The sequence below is a fragment of the Puma concolor genome, chromosome B1 (genome assembly GCF_028749965.1).
Source record: "Puma concolor isolate L17-30 chromosome B1, mPumCon1.1.hap2, whole genome shotgun sequence".
NCBI lineage: Eukaryota > Metazoa > Chordata > Mammalia > Carnivora > Felidae > Puma > Puma concolor.
Window position 1 is genome coordinate 84,489,376 of NC_141670.1, and position 19,551 is coordinate 84,508,926.

The 19,551-nt window shown below is 35.9% G+C and overlaps 1 protein-coding gene and 1 non-coding gene across 7 annotated transcripts in view; both read left to right on the forward strand.

Moving 5' to 3' along the window:
• The window catches only part of INPP4B (inositol polyphosphate-4-phosphatase type II B), a 778,175-nt gene that overhangs the window by 30,772 nt on the left and 727,852 nt on the right, over positions 1–19,551 (forward strand). The window lies entirely within an intron of this gene.
• LOC112859127 (U6 spliceosomal RNA) lies at positions 16,809–16,914 on the forward strand. Its single transcript, XR_003223446.1, has one exon. It is a non-coding gene; the product is annotated as a U6 spliceosomal RNA (small nuclear RNA).

A 19,551-nucleotide genomic window follows, 5' to 3' on the forward strand; every position in this document is an offset into this window, starting at 1 on the left:
AATTCTAATGAAAGGAAACCAAAGGGCCACCCAGATAAGTTTATCTAAGAAGTCCTAATTTCCTGGTGTCTTTTGTTGTTATTTTGGTTTCCTTATTATGTCAATATATAGCAGTCGTAAAGTAGGTTTAGCTGGTTTTTTTTTAAGTTCAAATATATCCGGAATATAAACCGGCACAAATATGATGACAGAAGAGACCCAAGAAATGTTCGTATTAAGTTATTTAAGATGAATTTAATTCTAGTTGAAAGCTGACTTCCTGGGTGACGCACTATGAGGGACTCTGAATCCCTGGCTCCATGATGTATGTGGGTTGGTGTTGGCATGCTAAGCACTTATCAGTTAGTCTCCACTGTACCATGGCTTGTTGTGACCCAGGTGTATAGTCAGCCTGTCACCTTCCTGGACAAGCCCCTTGGGACAGAGATGAATTGGATGCATGAAAAGTGTAAAAGGGCTGGGGGAGTCTGAAGCAGCTGTGTATTCAAAGATTAAAACACTTCATATGCAGTTTGACTTTGAAAAGACTGAATAATCAAGGGAAAGCAAAGGGAATTAAGAGCCTTCTGTAGGCAGCTTGCTTGTGTTTTGGAAGCCCATCAGGTCTCTGACTGATGATTTCATTTCACAGGTCTTTAGTTTTATGTTGCTTTTTGGCCATGGCTGGAAACCTCAGTGAAACACTTTTATCCTAGAATTGGAATGATCAACCACCTTGCTGAATGAATATGTGCAATGCGAGGTATAGGAACAGACTAAGAAACAAGCGAGAACATAATTAAATCTCATTTCCCCTGATCCCCATCTTAACTGTTTGTGCTTTATAATTTTACATCTCGGACAACTATTGTGATGTGGAAGACCTGGTATATATCAACACTTTCAAGGCCTCTATTTAAGCCAAATACATCCTTATAGAAATGCTTTTTTTGTATATATATTTTTCTTACCTCCTGTATTAGTTTCCTATAACAAAGTACCATGAACTTGGTGGCTTAGAACAAAAGAAACTTATTTTCTCACAGATCTAGAGGCCAGAAGTCTGAAATCAAGGGGGTGGTCAGGGCTGTGCTCTTTCTGAAGTCTTTATGGAGCATCCTTCCTTGTTCCCCTTCCCCCTGCTTTTTAAAATTTATTTATTTATTTTGAGAGAGAGAGGGGCAGAGAGCGAGGGAGAGAGAATCTCAAACAGGCTCCATACCACCAAGTGCAGAGCCAGATGTGGGGCTCAAACCCACTGAACTGTGAGATCATGACCTGAGCCAAAACCAAGAGTCAGACACTTAACTGACTGAACAACCCAGGTGCCCCAAGTCCTTCCTTGCCCTTTTCCTCACTTCTGGTAGTTGCTGGAAATCCTTGGCATTCTTTGGCTTGTAGATGAGTTATTCTAATTTCTGCCTCCATTGTCACATGGTATTTTCCCTGTGTCTCTCTGTGTGTTTTTGATGGTTTGCTTGCTTGTTTTGTTTTGTTCTTGTTTTTCTTATAAGGACAGGAGCCGTGGATTAGGACCCACCTTAATTCAGTATGACTTCATTTTAACTAATTAAATCTATAAAGACCTATTTTCAAATAAGGTCATATTGTGGGTGCAAGTAGACATGATTTTTGGAGGGATTCTATTCAACCCAGTCCCCCACCCCCATCCTACTAGATTGCAAGCAATTGTGAAAGAAAAGACTATACCTTATTTGTTCGAGTAGCACTTGGAACCCAGTGGACGCTTAATAAATGGTTAAAGTAAAATGACAGCTTTACTTTGAACATTTAAATGTACTATAAAGAAACAATAAGGGGCACCTGGTGGCTCAGTTGGTTAAGCTTCTGACTTCAGCTCAGGTCATGATTTCATGGTTTGGGGTTTGAGCCCTGCATTAGGCTCTGTGCTGACAGCTCAGAGCCTGGAACCTGCTTTGGATTATGTGTGTCTGTCTCTCTCTGCCCCTCCCCACTTGCACTCTGTCTCTCTCTCTCAAAAATAAATAAAACATTAAAAATTAAAAAAAAATAAATAATAAGAGATTTAAATGAGCCTACGAATATTAATATATATTTATATATCCATCCATATATATATAAAATAAATACAAATAAAATAAATATCTATGTATAAAATAAAATATGTATAAAATAAATATGTAAAAAATAAGTGTATAAATAAATAAAATATATACACAAAGAGATATGTATATTTTAATGTATCATTTATATATGATTTTAAAGAAGTTAGGCACCATGGAATAGTTCCTATTAGTCTTTTTAAGATGGAGAATAGTTTAAGTCTGTTACCTATAGGAAATGACTAAGTAGATCCTTTTGCTTTCTCCCATTTACTCTTAACTTTCCAGGCAGCAAATTTGACATTAAGGGTATAGACAGTGTGAACATATAATTAAATATTTTTTTAAAAAATATTATTTTAACGTTCTTGATAATCCTAATGTTCTTAACAATTCCTTAGTAAATGGAGATTGGCAGCTTTGAAATTAACCCACTGTAATCTATTCTGAAAGTTACAAGAATGGAGAATGGCAAAATGTTCCTTCACTGAGATATCTATTCCTAAAGACTCAATAATGGGTGCAGAAATGGAGGTACTTCCCTGAGAGGCCTACCTAGGAGAAGAAGCAGAAGACATGCACATCTGTTCTGTCCTGGAACGGTCCTAATCACTTTTCTGGCATCAATTTATTGCCACAGAAATAATGATGATGTCACAAATTTAGCACTCTGACTTCATGATACCACAAGACCTTTGCTTTATTTTACTTTCTTTATACAGGAGGTGGACAACATCTACTATGAAAGGAAAAAAAAAGCATCTTGTTTGAATAAAAGCCAGTAATTTACAAAAGTGGAGACAAAAATTAATAACTACCTAGGGAAGAAAAAATGGGGTTTTCTGAAGTAGATTTTCACTTACCCTTTAAAGCAAGACATCTTAAGTTTTGAGATATGTCTCTAAACAGTACACCTGATTTGTAATAAAGTAAAATACATAGAGGATGATGCTAATACATGTAATAATATATAAAATTTAAGATAAAGTTTCATTAAGTTTACTTACCTATTTGTCTTCATAAGGTTAAAAACTCTGATGATAAATCCCTGCAGAAAGACAGTTCTATTGGGATGTCAAAATTTTTCTCCTCACAGCTTGCATTTAATATAATGAATAGCATGAAAGTTAATTGTTTTATTAAACTAAAACATAGGAAAGGCACAATAGATTTATATTTGTGTAGCTTCCGTTAAAATAAACTGTCTATTTTAGAACAGTTTTGAATTTACAGAAAATAATGTGAGGTAATACAGAATTCCTGTGGATCCCACATCTAGTTTCCCCTATTAATAATATCTTACATCTGTATGATATATTTGCTAAAATTAATGAGCCTATATTGATTATTATTAACTAAAGTCCATGCTTTATTCATATTTCCTTAGTTTTTAATCTAATGTTATTTTTCTATTCCAAGATCCCATCCAGGATATTATATTACATTTTAGTTGTAATGTCTCCTGAGTCTCCTCTCGGCTGTGACCATTTCTTAGATTTTCCTTGTTTTTGATGATCTTGGCAGTTTTGAGTAGTACCAGTTGGGTATTTTGTAAAATACTCTTTTATTGGAATTTAATATTTTCTCATGATTTGATTGGGTTCACAGGTTCTTGGGAGGAGGACCACAGAAGCACAATGCCATTTTCATCACATTGTCTCAGGAATACGTACTATCCACATGCCTTGACACTGTTAATCTTAGCCTTCATTACTTGGTCAGGAGGTGCTTTTATAATTTCACTACTCTAAGTTACTATCTCCTCCCAACCTCCATAACCCCACACCCCCTGCCTTTCTCTATTATATTCTTTGTGTAGCCCACACTTAAGGAGTTTTGAGGTGTGGGGTTATGTTCCATTTCCTTGAATGTAGAGTATCTACATACATTATTTGAATTGTCTCTTCTCTCTATATTGATTTATTCAGTCATTTATCTAGATTAGTGTAGACTCATGGATATTTATTTTATGCCTTGGATTACAAACCCAGACTACTTTATGAATTTTGTTCAAATTGTTCCAGCTTTGCCTATTGAGAACTCCTTCACAAGTTAGTTCTTGTATTCTATGTATAATTTTTAGGTCAGCCAAACTAAATTTTAATAGACCATGACCTCTCTTTCTCCCTTCATACACTCACTATATAAGATAATTTTGGAGAAGAGGGCATTATTTGGCCATGGTGTTAGTAGGTAGTTTGGCCAGATAGTAACATCCATTTTCTACCTTTGTTTTCATTTCTATCTTTTGTTAATTTATATCTCAAGAAAAATAGACATGTTTCACAATTTAGGTTAATATAAGTTTGCCAATTATTTTATGCTCTAAGTAGATTTTTAAGCCTATTGGGTGTTGGGAAAAAAAGCTGGGGATGTGGAAGGTGAAGCAACCTCCTACAGCAATTTTCTCATCTTTCACTGACATTTTGCTTTTGCTTGAAGATATTATACTTGAAATAGGATCTCTCCCCTAGAGAAAGAGCATGCTTGGTCCTCCTTTATCCCTTTCACCTGCTTTCTTACACTTTTGTCTCTGGCACAACAATGGGGAAACACCCTGCTAGGGCAAAGTTTATGTCCCAATCTCACACTCCTGTCCCTTTACAGCACCCCCTCAGCCAGCAGCTCAAACTGCTTTCCAGTCTAGCCACACCTGAGGAAAAAGGTCCAGACATTTTTGTTGTTGTTGTTACTTTTTCCTCCTCTCAGGGACAACACCCAATTGAAAACAGTCTGATAGTTTGGAGTAGAGTGTTTTTAGGGTTTGTAGAGAAATTGGTGTTATGATTTTTTAAAGTAGTTACCACTGTGTTATATTTGGCATTAGAATTTCAATTCAGAATATAAATACCACTCAAAGACACAAAATACAGCATAATGAAAGGAAATGAGAGGTAAGAGGTGGGGTTCTTCAGTTACTTTGTGGTTTTGTAGTATATAGGGCATGAATATATCATAAATCATTGATTTAGTATTCATTTATTTTGTTGCTGGCACTATGATCTTTTAAAATGAAATTTTTTATTAGCTTGGATCTATAATCTGTGTCACTAGAAAGCTTTGCCAACCTCTTTTATGTGTTGTTGTTTATTTCTTTATCTTTTTATTGCCAGTGACAAGGCATAGAGCAAAGCTTAACTAAATAACACAAAACACCATTACATCGCTTAGTAACACGGAGGTGAAAGAAAGACATGAAGAAATTGATATTACAGAGACACTGTGTTATACTTACTGCATTAACCCAACTGACTTCTTCAAGTAAACCCTGGGCTCTGTTCATCCAGAGATTTTTAGCTCCATGTGATGATTTGTCTAGAGAGGTTTTTCACGAAAGATCTGTTGGCATTTCTTTATCTTTTATCAAATAGATGTTTAGAAAAACATGTTAATTTCCATTTTGAAATGATGTGCTTATGAAAGATTCATAAGGTTGCAAGGTAGTGTTATTTTTACTTATTATGGGTTTGAAATATGAATAGTACATGTGTAAGTCTCCTTTCCGGGTTTAGGAAGGGCTTATGTAGCACTGGAGTGAAGTGGAAGAAATTCCCTCTACAGTGAGGCTGTTTTAAATTTAACTTTCAACATTTTAGGAGTTAGATCACAAGCTGAGGCAGGGCATATGGCATTAAATACCTGGATGTGCCTTATGTTATGGATATGAATTTAGTGTTGATCAGAGTAAAGCCTTTTATTTTTTGGCATCTAAAGGATAAATGAAAACCCTCCATCTGTGACTGGTGCAGTGTTCCAGAAAGGTGTTCTAAAAATTATAAAGGATTATCATGCTTTTCATAAATACAACCTGTCAAATCCATATAGCTGAAGAAGTTGGAAATAGTCTATGAATTCTAGAAGTCCTTGTTCAAAAATATTTCACTCAAGTCAGGTGTTCTGATATCCTTTCTACCTTGTTTTGTTATGAATGAATTTAAGGCATCAATGAGCTAATATAATTATTTCTATTTTTCCTCAGTGGTAGTCCAGTTATTGTTCAAACTCCTTAAGTATCCAGGTTGTATGCTTCCTAACGTGATGTACTCACATCCATTATTACATCTTAGGCAAGAAGACCAACGAGTTTGTAGGGATGGGGTTGAACAGTATTTAGTGGAATTAATAAATCATTTATATTTATTAGAAATGCACAATATAGTTTTCTAGCTTTAAAGGAGGAAAAACAAAGCAAAACCAAGAAATTTGGTGATGAAGCAGCTATCATGGCCTATAGCCAGAAAGTGCAATATCTTTTGTACTCAACAACCACAGCTATTATGGAAATATTACTTCTGGGGCAATGGAGGATAGACACAATCCTGAAATGCCAAGCCCTTTTCCACTGTGCAAGCTAAAGTACCTACCACAGGTGTGTGGCCTCATGCATTCCATTAAGAGCATCATTTCCTAGAGGCTGCTGTCCTTAGGATGCAAAGTACAGCCCAGAAGTGTGTACTAAATATATGGAATTTTAATTTTTATCAAGAAGCTCTGTTTCTCACTCAAGTTTATGTTGTTGAGAGGAGGACTGGGTAATGTTTGTCTTCATACCCTCCACAGTATTCCCATGGTGCCTTATACTTAGTAGGTTCTCATAATCTTTTTTTTGTGTGTGTGAAATTGAATTGTTAACTGGATATAGGGGGACTTGGGAATATATATATTCCCAAGTTGAATATATATTCAAATTTTTAGACATTAATTGGATAATATTTTGAGGCCAATTATGTGCCAGTACCATGTGTTTTTTTTTTTTTGTGGGAGGGGTAAGCAAATGTAGATAGATATAGGCCCTCACTCTCACAGAGTGGGAGTGATGAGACTAAAATTTTTTAAAAATTAAAGTATTATTAACCAGATGGTCATATAAATTAATATGTAAATCAATGCACAAGAAAATTTTTTTAGAATATTTTATTTTCCAACTTAACTGGCATGTATCAGTAGACAGCTTACCAAGTGTGATAAGTTGTAATTTAAATTCATTTAAATTTATCAGATCATTTTGACAATTTGCAGGTCCTTGGTTGATTTTTAGATGAAGTCAAGGTGGTATTTTGTTGGAAGGTTGTCAGTAGTTATGACGCTCTTTCTCAATCAGGATGTTAATCACATCAGACTTTTCCAAAAACCGCCCCCATCAATCTCCCTGGGTCAGCATTTCTATGCTGGAGGGCAGCCGACACCATATCCTTGGGAGGGCTGAGTACATGCCTGGATGTCAGTGGTTCCCTTATTATGGCCTGGACCTAGGGAGATTCTGCCTTAGCTCACTGTCAACAGCACCTCCACCAGTGCTTTCTGCCCTGCCATCTACATACTACATACCTGCCTGACCTGCATTGTGCTACCCTGAGGCAGTCATAGCCATTTCCCATGACTCTCCTGCCATGGTCACCTCTTGGTGCACTAGATGGATGTGCAGGTAGAGGTAGTGGATATCTATCCACCACCACAGCACCCTGCCCCATTCCCAGACTCTTGTCACTGCTCCATGGCAATATCCTTAGGTAGCATGTAATAAGGCATTAAGTGTTTAGATTAAAAGTAGGTTAATATTTTAATAACCAGTGCAGAGAAATATCAGCATTGTATACTGGTATCTATATAATATCTTTGAGTTTTAAATTGCTAGAAAAGAGCCCTCTTCTGATTGTACATGGATAATTAGTAAAATCAGGAAGAGATAATGTTAATAAATAATGTATATGTTTGTTGAATGAGAGTTTGTCTGCAAGGATTTTTTGGGGGGTCGTGAGAGGATTAGGGGTCATATATAACTCTATGATACATATGATGACAACAAGATTGGGTCTTGGAAAATTTCCACACTGTCTTTGGGATCACAATGTAAGGTTAATAACAGTCTTACTTATAGTATGAGTGTAAAGCTTGTACGTTAGTCAACAATAAATTGAGGTGACAATAAAAGTGTCCGGGAGAGTCCTTTGTGCTCTAGAGTAATTCAGTAGATATTAGTTGACCTGATTTTATGAAGCCACTGGCACAGTGCTAAAAATATGATTGTATATATTAGCTGTGGCCCCATAACTGAAATGTTAATCTCAGTAGATTACTGCTCATATTTATGGCAGTAAAATATTTATGTTCTGAATCAATGAATAAATAATGCTGATGGATCAAAATATGGTCCAGGGTTATAAGTAAAAGAAGCTAATACAATAGGAACAAAATTTATGTGTGGATGCATAACGAACAGATATGAAATACTTTATAATTAAGTGATAAATGACAGCATTATTAATAACTACTTAATGATAAATGCTTTTTTTAAATTTTTAGTAAAATATACATAACAAAACATTCTAAAAATTTTATCATTTTTTAAGTATACAGTTCTGTAGTATTAAGTACATTCACATTGTTGTGCAACTTGATGATAAATTCTTATGAAGAGCAAGGTCATGCTATATCCTGTAGGGTTTTTTAAAAAATGGTAAAAATCACATATTTTCAGAGTCATCAACTACAGTTCAACTGAGTCTTGATACAGGAATATAAGTCGTAAGGAGCATACAGAGGAGGAACACAGATAACTTGGTGCAAACTTCACCACTTTTAAATACATTTTAGTATATACTCTAGGATGTTGGTACACTTTTTTCTTTGTATTTGAGCCAGTACTTTCTTCACACGATGACAGTATATTATTAATAGTTTATCGTGGAAATTCAGTGTATGAATCCATCCTTAGTAATTGACATTTACACCAAGTAGGTAGTTCCTGGTACCTATTACTGTAGAGATATATGGAGATGGGTAAGAAATATATTAAAAGATCAAACATTTGTCCTTCATATATTGAAGGTGTTACAGACTAATGGAGTTCTGGAGTGCTTAGAACAGCTGGATTTTTAGAAGACCTTTGTTTTTTTCAGAGAGTTAAATTAACATTAATTACTATGTATTAAGGCAATATGCAAAGTCATGGTTAAAATTTAGCATTGCTGTTTATTCCTATTAAACATATAATGTGACATAAATGGAAATTAAGTGTGAAAGAATATTATTGTTTGAGAATCTTAAAAGTTTTACACTTTTTCCTTAAAATTAAAATATAGACCACTTTCCTATTTATGCTTTTTTAACTTTAAAATTCCTATATCATGCACTAGATTCCAGAACACCTTTTGCTGATAAAAATCCATTTACTCATAAGATTAAAATTTCCTTCTTTAGTAATAAGGTTTTAATCCAGGACAACTGGTGAAATCATTTCATATACAAATATTTTTGAAAGTAAAATAAAAAAAAAACTAAACTAAAATTCCTTGTGTCCTCTTCACTAATCAATTTGAATATTTGATTTTTAATTTTTGAATACTCTTATAATATTAAGAAATCCACAAATATTTTGGATAACAATATTAGTACTGCTTAGGCATTGTAGTCTCATATTAAAAGATATTGATGCTTTTCATTTTGAAGTTCTTTGCTTTTCAAAATCTTCACCATTTTAGTGAGTTACATAAATAAATATTTTGACAACATTAAAAAATCGTTCTAAAAAATTCTTACATGGCAATTTCTGCTGGTGTTCTGTTTATGAATGAGTTGGATAAACATAGAGAATGATGAGGATTATGTTTGCATTGTCAAAGGCTATTTCCAAGTAAAAAAAATCTCTAACTTCTAGCTCCTGCAGCATACAGTTGGGATTAAGCGTTATTTCTAACTAAATGTTGCATATTGTGTTCCTCCTGCAAGTTTCTTTGGATCTTAAAATAGGTATATCATAAATGCCCTGAGAGGCTTTCCTTATGTCATTTTCTTATTTGTCTTCATCCAGCTTTCAATTTGAGAAGCCTTCTGAATTCTCTGCAGTTTTACTTTCCATTCAATTCACCTGGCTCCACATCTTCCAAGGATGCAGATCAAACTATGAGCTGTCCAGGTGTTTGATAATTAGGTCACTAGTCTCTCTCCTAAGATTCCTCCTCTCCATCTGAAAAAACACCGTTCTCATTTTAGCAACTCACTATTCTCCAGACTCCCCTTCAGGCTACTTTACATATTTATCAGTTTTCCCATGTAGTTCCTCCTGGAGCATTCCCCTTTTTACCAGATGAATATGGTCAGAGGCAGGCACAATTATGGAAAAATCCATCATTAGAAAGATGGCCATTGCTTCTGTTCAAGCTCTAGGAAGACTTCATGTTTTTTGTTCTCCAGCTAGCTTTTCAACTTGTTTCTTAATATTTTATGCCAACATGTGTTTTAGACACAGGTGTTTCTTTCTTTAAACATGTATTAAAAGTTTGACTAGTTAATACATATATAGTGTCAGAAGATTTAAAGAGATGTATTCTATTGAAAGTCTCTCTCTCAACCCTGTCTCACGTTTGCCCAGTTCCCAATTGGCCGTAATAGATAAAAACATCCAGAGATTTGTTATGTTTGTCTGAGCTAGTACACACTTATATTTACATGTTCTTTTTTTCCTCTCTATTTTAAGGCAGAGTGAGCCATACTTATTCATATTCTTCTGTATCATCAACCAGGCTAGATTACCATGTTGATTTTAAAATCTCCATGCCTTAAAACTGCATAGAATTATATCTCACTCACACTGCGTGTCTATTGTGAGTCACCTCTAGCCTTGGTTCAGGTTATTGCCTCTCAAGAATCCAGGCTGATTGAGCAACATCTAGTTGGAGCAGTGCTAGACTAATGGCAGAGGGATAAAAAGGCATGGTAAACTACGTGCTGGCTCTTAAATCTTCTGTCTGGAAGTAACACATGACATATATACCCACATTTCATTGGACAAATCAAGTGACATCTTTCCTCAGGTCCAAAAGGGTTGCGTATGTATAATTCTCCTGCACGGAGAGGCAGCGGGAGTTAAGAATAACTGGTGAATAGTAACCCAGTCTGCCCCAATTAGTAATGAAGACCTCAGTATCATTTTACAGCTGCGCTGCCTTCCATTGAATGGATGTGCCATAATTTAATAGGTTTCTAATTAATAGATACTAGGTTTTTAATCTTATTACAAATGGTTCTGAAAGGCATTATTTCATATGAATGTGAGTACCCCTTTAGGGTAATTCTGAGGAGTGAAATTGCTGGATCAAAAGCATATGTATTTGTAATATTGATTGAGATCACTAAATTGCCTTCCAGTTTATTCCAGCAGGCCGTGAGAGTGCATGTTTCTTTTATGCTCACCAATACAATGTTTCATTAGACCTTTTGGAATTTAACAGGTCTGCCAGGTATAAATGGTATCCCAGTACAGTTTTAATCAATTTTTTTTAATAAATGACATTGAGTATTGTTTAATATATTGAAGGGTCATTTGCATTTCTTTCTTTGGAAACTATCTGTTCATGTCCATTGGGTATTTTTCTGCTGAGAGATTGATCTTTCTCTTGTTGACTTCTGAGAATTCTTAATCTGTTGAGGAGATTATCATTTAATAATTACTTAAAAAATCAACTGACTTTTGACTTTGCTTATGTATTCTTGTTTTTTAACTATGATATTTGTATATCTATCTCTTGCTTTGTTTGCTTTGCAATATTCAAGTCTTTTTATTTGTGTCATAAAATTTATTTTTCCTATGTATTTCAAATGTTGAGCCACTGTATTAGTTTTCTATGTTGTGTAACTAATTACCACAAATTTAGCAGTGTCAAACAACATACATTTATTATCTTATAGCTTCTGTGGGTCAAAAGTCTGGGAACTACTCAGTGTGGGGGGTCCTCTGCTCAGGGTCTCACACAAAGCTGCAATCAATGTATTGGCTGGACTGTGTTCTTGTGTTCTTATCTGGAGACTCAACACTGGAAAAATTTACTTCCCAGCACCCTCTAGTTGCTGGCAGAATTAACTTCTTTTCCTCTGTAGGATTCTTGGACTCTTGAAAAAGACAGGATGGGAAAGAGGGAAAGAGGGAGAGCGACTATCAAAATTGATGCTGCACTCTTATATAATCAGACTGAGACATAATTATATAAATCCCATGATATTTGCCATATTCTGTTGGTTAGAAGCAAGTCGTTGGTCCATCCATACTGACCTAGAGGGGATTTTCACAAAGACATGAATACCAGGAGTCAGGGATGATTGTGATCACTTTAAGGTCTGTCCACCATAGTCATAATAAGAAAGGTCTTACCATGAGGTTTTAAAGACATTTGGCATACTTTAATATATCTATGGTTCACTTATTTACATTTAAATCTTTTGATCCATTTGGAATTTATCCGGTTGTATTATGTGAAGCATGGATCTAATTTAATCTTTTCCCCCAAGGACTATTCAGCTGTTCCATGACCATCCATTAAAAAGTCCAACTTTCATATGTAAAGTCATTTAAATATCTAGAAGTATCTCTGGGTATTGTAGGCAGAGCAATGGTCTTCCAAAGATGTCTGCATCCTAACTCCTGAATCTATGAATATGTTATATTATATGGCAAAGTGGAATTCAAGTAGCAGATGTGATCTGGTTTACTAATCAGCTGGAATTTGGATAGAGAAATTATCGTGGATTATCTGGATGAACACAGCAGAGTCACAGGGTTCTTTAAAAAAATTTTTTTTAACGTTTATTCATTTTTGAGAGACAGAAAGAGAGCACGAGCGGGGTAGGGGCAGAGAGAGAGGGAGACACAGAATCTGAAGCAGGCTCCAGTCTCCGAGCTGTTAGCACAGAGCCCGACATGGGGCTCAAACCCACAAACTGTGAGACCATGAACTTAGCCGAAGTCAGACACTTAATGGATTGAGCCACTCAAGCACCCCAGAGTCACGGGGTTCTTAAAAGTGAAAGCAGGAGGCAGAAGGAGAGTCAGAGTCAGTCAGAGTGATGTGATTGCAGAAAGACTTGACCAACCACCTACATTTTGAGCATGGCAGGGGCCATAAGGTGAGAAATTCAGGAAGCTTCTAAAAGCTGGAAAAGGCAAGAAAAAGGATCTTCCCTAGAGTCTTTAGAAAGAATACAGCCCTGCTGATGCCTTGATATTAGCCCACTGAGACTAGTTTTGGACTCACCCTCCATCTTTATTGAGGTATAAATGACAAATGAAAATTGTATATATTTAAGGTGTACAACATGAGTTGATGACATAATACATTGTGAAATGACTACTACAATCAAGCTAATTTAGATATCCATCACCTCTTATGTGTGTGTGGTGTGAATTCTTAAGGTGTATTCTCTTAGAAAATTTCAAGCATACAACACAGTATTATTACATATGGTCACCATGCGGTACATTAGATACCCAGGACTTATTTATCTTATAGCTTGTACCCTTTGATCAACATCTCCCCATTCCTCCCACCCTGAGCTTTTGGCAACCATCATTCTACTTTGCTATGATTTCAACTTTTTTATATTTCCCATATAAATGAGATCATATAGTGTTTGCATTTCTGTGTCTGGCTTATTTCACTTCACATTTTTATCCATGTTGTTGCAAGTGGCGGGATTTCCTTTTCTTTATGGCTGAATAATATTGCATTATATACAATATACATATAATATTCCATTATATATATTATATATATATTTAACAGTTAAAAGATATAGTGAAATAGAAAGTCAAAGCTGTAACAGCAAAAGGGGCACAGCATAATAGATTAAATACTTAGAAATAATTTTTCAAATAAATGTACAAAATTTATTATTCTGATACTCGCTAAAGCTCATGTTAATTTTGGTAGTTTTTCATTTGACTTTTTCACACTATCTTTATCTACAAATAACTTTTTTTCTATTTTTAACCAAATCAGCTTATACAGGCCATAGAAGATAAGTGGTTAGTGGTGATAGTGGGGTTCCTTGTACCTGATGGTCGTGGAATGCCTCTAGTATTTCCTCTATTAACAATGTTTTTGAGATAAATGATTTTAAGGACTTAGCCACTAATTTCTACTTAGTTGAGTGTGTATTTGTCAAATGACTTTGTAGTGGCTATGGAGAATACCATGTGACTTTTCTTCAGATGTATTAAATAATCATTTGGTCATTTATTTTAAGAAAATCTGTTGAAAGCTAACTTATGTACCAGGTACTATTGTAGGCATATGGAATACAATGGTGAAGGAAAGCTTATAATAATGACAAAAAGCTTATAATAATGGCAGGAGAGAGATAGAGACAATAAATGAAAATGATGATATTGTAAGTAAGTACATTGACTCAGTTCCAGAAGATGATACAGAAGTGCTGTAGCAAGTGCTAGAGAAAAAAAGGCACAGAGTAAGACAAGAAATCAGAAGTGCCATGGGTGAGGGTAGGAGAGTTGCAATTTTAAACAGAGTGGACAGCATAAGCTTTATTGTGTAGGTGACACTGAAGCAAGATATCTTAGGAGGTGAGGGACTTAACCTCGCAGATACTTGGAAGCTTTGCAGACAAAGACTATAACAGTGCGAAGATGTTAGGGCAGGAATGTTCCTGGAATGTTTGAGGAGCAGCAAAGTTCAGTGTGTCTGGAGCCATATGACTGAGGGGAGAAGTGACAGAGACAACAGTTGCCAGATTATATAGACTTTTTAGGTCAGTGTAAGAATTTTTGGCTCTTCCTCTGAGTGAAACAGGAAGTCTTCAGAGATTTTGGAACAGAGAAGTGACATGATCTGACTTATATGTTAAAGTGATACATTTATTTTAAATACTATTAATGCCCCCAATGTTTGTAGCAGCACTATTGACAAGAGCCGAAGTATGGAAAAAGTCCAAATGTCCATCGATGGATTAATGGATAAAGAAGATATGGTATATACATATACAATGGAGTATTACTTGGCAATCAAAAAGAATGAAATCTTGCCATTTGTGACTACGTGGATGGAACTGGAGGGTATTATGCTAAGCGAGATTAGTCAGAGAAAGACAAATATCATATGACTTCACTCCTATGAGGACTTTAAGATACAAAACAGATGAACCTAAGGGAAGGGAAAAATAATATAAAATAATATAAAAACAGGGAGGAGGACAAACATAAGAGACTCTTAAATATGGAGGACAGAGGATTACTGGAGGGGTTGTGGGAGGAGGGATAGGCTAAATGGGTAAAGGGCATTAAGGAATCTACTCCTGAAATCATTGTTGTACTATATGCTAACTAACTTGGATGTAAATTAAAAATAAATAAAAACTTCAAAAAAATAGTATTAATGCATTTTCTCATAGCAAATGATCTTCAAAGCCATATTTGGTCCTGATACACTATTCTGCTTTTCAAAGTATCAATGGATTCTGTTTGCTAATATTATCTTTAGTATTTTTACATTGATAGTCAAAAGTGAAATTGGTCTGAAGTTTGTGTTTGTGTGTATGTGTGTGTGTATTGAGTAGTATACATATCCTCAACATTAATATTAGTGTTTTGCTCACTTCATAAAAAAATTTGAGAGGCTTCCTTCATTTTTCTATGTTTTTCAATGCTTAAAGAAAATTGGTATTATCTTTTTTAAAAAAGGTTTGCTGGAATTCCCCTGGGAAAGCAGAGACATATTTCTAATCTCTATTCCTGCATTAGACCACAGAAGAGAAGTCACTTTGTAGGGTTCTGTGTAGGAAAAAAAAAAGTAAAGTGGTAGAGATATTTGGGCTTTTTTTAATTTTTTTTTAACGTTTTATTTATTTTTGAGACAGAGAGAGACAGAGCATGAACCGGGGAGGGGCAGAGAGAGAGGGAGACACAGAATCCGAAACAGGCTCCAGGCTCCGAGCCGTCAGCCCAGAGCCCGACGCGGGGCTCGAACTCACGGTCCGTGAGATCGTGACCTGAGCTGAAGTCGGACGCTCAACCGACTGAGCCACCCAGGCGCCCCGAGATATTTGGGCTTTTAAGAAATTTCTTTTATGAAGTAATGCAAGGAAAAGCCTTTGTGAGTTTTTCTTATATGAGGAAACAGAATTTGATTTTACTCTCGATGTTCGATGTGATTCTGACATCAAATTAAATCAAAAGTATTTATTGAGCATCTACTATATGATTATTAAATGAAGGTATACTTGAAATTATATTGTGTCTTAAGTAATGACTGTTGTAAAAACCCATTTAAAGTTTTGATATTGCATAAAATGTTTATTTACATTTGAGAGAGGGGGAGGGGAGGAGAGGCGGTATGCAAGCAGAGGAGGGGCAGAGAGAGACAGAGACAGAGACAGAATATGAAGCAGGCTCCAGGCTCTGAGCTGTCAGCACAGAGCCTGACATGGGGTTTGAACTCATGAACCGTGAGTTGAAGTTGGACACTCAACCAACCGAGCCACCTAGGTGCCCCGATATCGTATAAAATGTTTTAAACTACTAGCTCTTGATGTTTTCTAACTTATATCCTACTAATCACTCTATTCAATTTTATCATTTTTGCACACAGAGGGTGGCCCATGCTATCTTTTAAATCATCACTGTTTTCTAAGTAGAAACTGAAAGAAGAGCTAAGAGCTAAGAACTGAGAACTAAGAGCAGACTGAAAGCTAGAGGCTCTCAGCTTTAATAGGAAGAGCAAGTTGTTATCTTAGCCTGCACTTTCAAGATACCTTCCATAAAATGAAATAATTAGCTCAAAGAAATATTTGCATCCTCATGTTCAATGCAGCATTATATGCAATAGCCAGAGCACGGAATCAACTAAAGTATCAGTGTGGTATGTGTATATGTGTGTCTGTGTGTATTGTGTGCATCTATATCTATATCATCTATATAAATCTGTATCTATATTCCATTGTATGTGTCTATAAAAAGAAGTGCTCATTTCAACAGCACGTATACTAAAATTGGAATGATACAGAGAAGATTAGCATGGCCTCTGTGCAAGGATGACATAAAAAGAAGGAAACCTTGCATTTTGTGACAACATGGATGAACCTGGAGGACATGATGCTAATGAAATAAGCCAGACTCAGAAAGGCAAATACTGTATCATCTCACATGTGGAATCTAAAAAAGCCAAACTCAAAAACAGTAGAATGATGTTTGCAAGGGCCTGAGAGTGTGGGAAATGGAGAGATGGTAGTCAAAGGGTACACACTTTCCATTATAAGATGAATAAGTTCTGGGAATCTAATGTAGAACATGGTTTTATGCGTACATAAAAATTGCTAATAGAGTAGATCTTAAATGTTATCACCAAAAAGTAAGTATATGAGATGATGGAGGTGTTAACTAACATGATTGTGGTCCCCGTTTTACAGTATATACACGTATCAAATCATCATGTTGTACAACTTATTAAAGTGGAATGAACAATGCGGGATTATTTCTCTCTCGAGACAAGTGAAATGGTAAAGTGATTCCAGGATTGCTTTAGGAACTGTAGAGTTTCAGACCTCTGGGGAGTCTTCTCTTTGATTTTGTTGACCTTCCCTCATTCTCACAATGTGGCTGCCACTATACCGAATATGACATTTTTTCAGCAGGCCTCAAATTCAAGAAAAAAGAGGTAAATGTCTTTGTATATGTTTTTTCTCTTTTTATCAGTAAATTTTTTTTTTCAGATATATTGCCACTGGAAATGAATAGGTCAAATGTCTACTAAATATTCTCTGGCAAAGGGAAGGTAGATTGCAATGATTTCCATGAACCAATCATGATTTATTTCCTAGGGTTTGGCCCATTACTGCTTGAAACCTGAATCAAAATAGGGTCCTGTTCAAAAAAGGGTAATGTGTTCTGGGTAGACATTCAAGTGGTGGCCTCAAGCGCTAAGAGGCAACACTTAATGACCTTTGCTGGGGGGGGGGGATAGAACCATCTGTGAATATATACTGTTTCATTTCTATATTCTCATATCTGAGAGTCACCAGCTTGAAGCAATGGTTCTCTTGTCTCCAACAGGTCTTCATTCATCTGTATGTTGATGAGTCCCACCCCATTTCTCCAGCCAAACTTCCTGATTTCCAGATCCATAAATATCTAATTGTCTAATCCATAATTATATTTTCACTTGGATGTCTCATAATTATGAAGAATTCAACAGATCCATAGCTAACTTGTGACCTTGTATATCAGCGTTGAGGTCTCTCTCCTTGGCTTGCAGACTGCTACCTTCTTGCTGTGTCCTCCTATGGTGGACATCTGTATGCACACATCCTTGATGTCTCTCTGTGTGTCTGTATTTCTCTTGTAAGAACACCAGATTAGATTAGGACCTACACTAACAGCCTCATTTTAATGTAATCACCCCTTTGTAAGGCCCTATGTCCAAATGTAGTCAGATACTGAGGTAATGGGGGTTAAAGTTTCAACAGAGTTGAAGAGAACACAGTTTAGCACATAACACCATCCAGCTTCTAGTTTCTTAATTTTGGCTATTATCATCTCTTGCCTAGATTACTGCAACAACCTCTTTTCTTTGTCAGTTCTTTTCCTTGTTCTCCAGGTAGAGTGTTCTTTATCATGACATCTCATGTTTATTTTTTTAAAGTTTATTTATTTTGAGAGACAGAGAGAGCAGAGCATGAGCAGGGGAGGGGCAGAGAGAGGAGGAGACACAGAATCCGAAACAGGTTCCAGGCTCTGAGTTGTTAGCACAGAGCCCGATGCGGGGCTTGAACCCACAAACCGTGAGATCATGACCTGAGCTGAAGTCGGATGCTTAACCAACTGAGCCACCCAGGCGCCCCTGATTTCTCATGTTTAAATACCCTCAATATTTTGCTACTTTAACCTGGTGTACAAGGCCCTTTGTTATCTGTCTCTGGTCAAACTTACCATCTTTATTTCTGTACAATTTTTCCTCCACCACGTTCTTCATTAAATTTATTTTCTGGCTATATGGATCGTTCAGATTCTCAAAGTGACTTGCTCGACAGACTCTGGGCCCTCAGATACTCACTTTGTAACTTATTTCCAGTGTGGAATAATTTGCTGTCTTTTACTTTCTCCATTATCTTGTGTCATCACAACTATGCAAACACCTTTAATCACTAATGGCATTTAAGAAATCTCATGCATTGTACTAAGGAGGAAATACTAAGAGAGACTCTCAACATTAAAAAAAAAATTATTTGGGGCACCTGGGTGGCTCAGTCGGTAAGCATCTGATTTCAGCTTAGGTCATGATCTCACGGTCTGTGAGTTCAAGCCCCACATCGGGCTCTGTGCTGACAGCTCAGAGCCTGGAGCCTGCTTCGGATTCTGTGTCTCTTTCTCTCTCTGCTCCTCCCCCACTCACACTCTGTCTCTCTCTCAAAAATAAATAAACATTAAAAAAAATTTTTTAATCTTAAAAAAAATTATTTGTTTTTTCAATTTCAGTATAATTAACATACAGTGGTATATTAGTTTCAGGTGTACAATATAGTGATTCAACAATTCTGTACATCATTCAGTGCTCAACACAATAAGTGTACTCTTAATCCCCTTCACCTATTTCATCCTTTCCCCCACCCACCACCACTCTGGTAACCACTAGTTCGCTTTCTATATTTAAGGGTCTGTTTTTTTGTTTGTCTCTTTTTTTGTTTGTTTGTTTTGTTTCTTAAATTA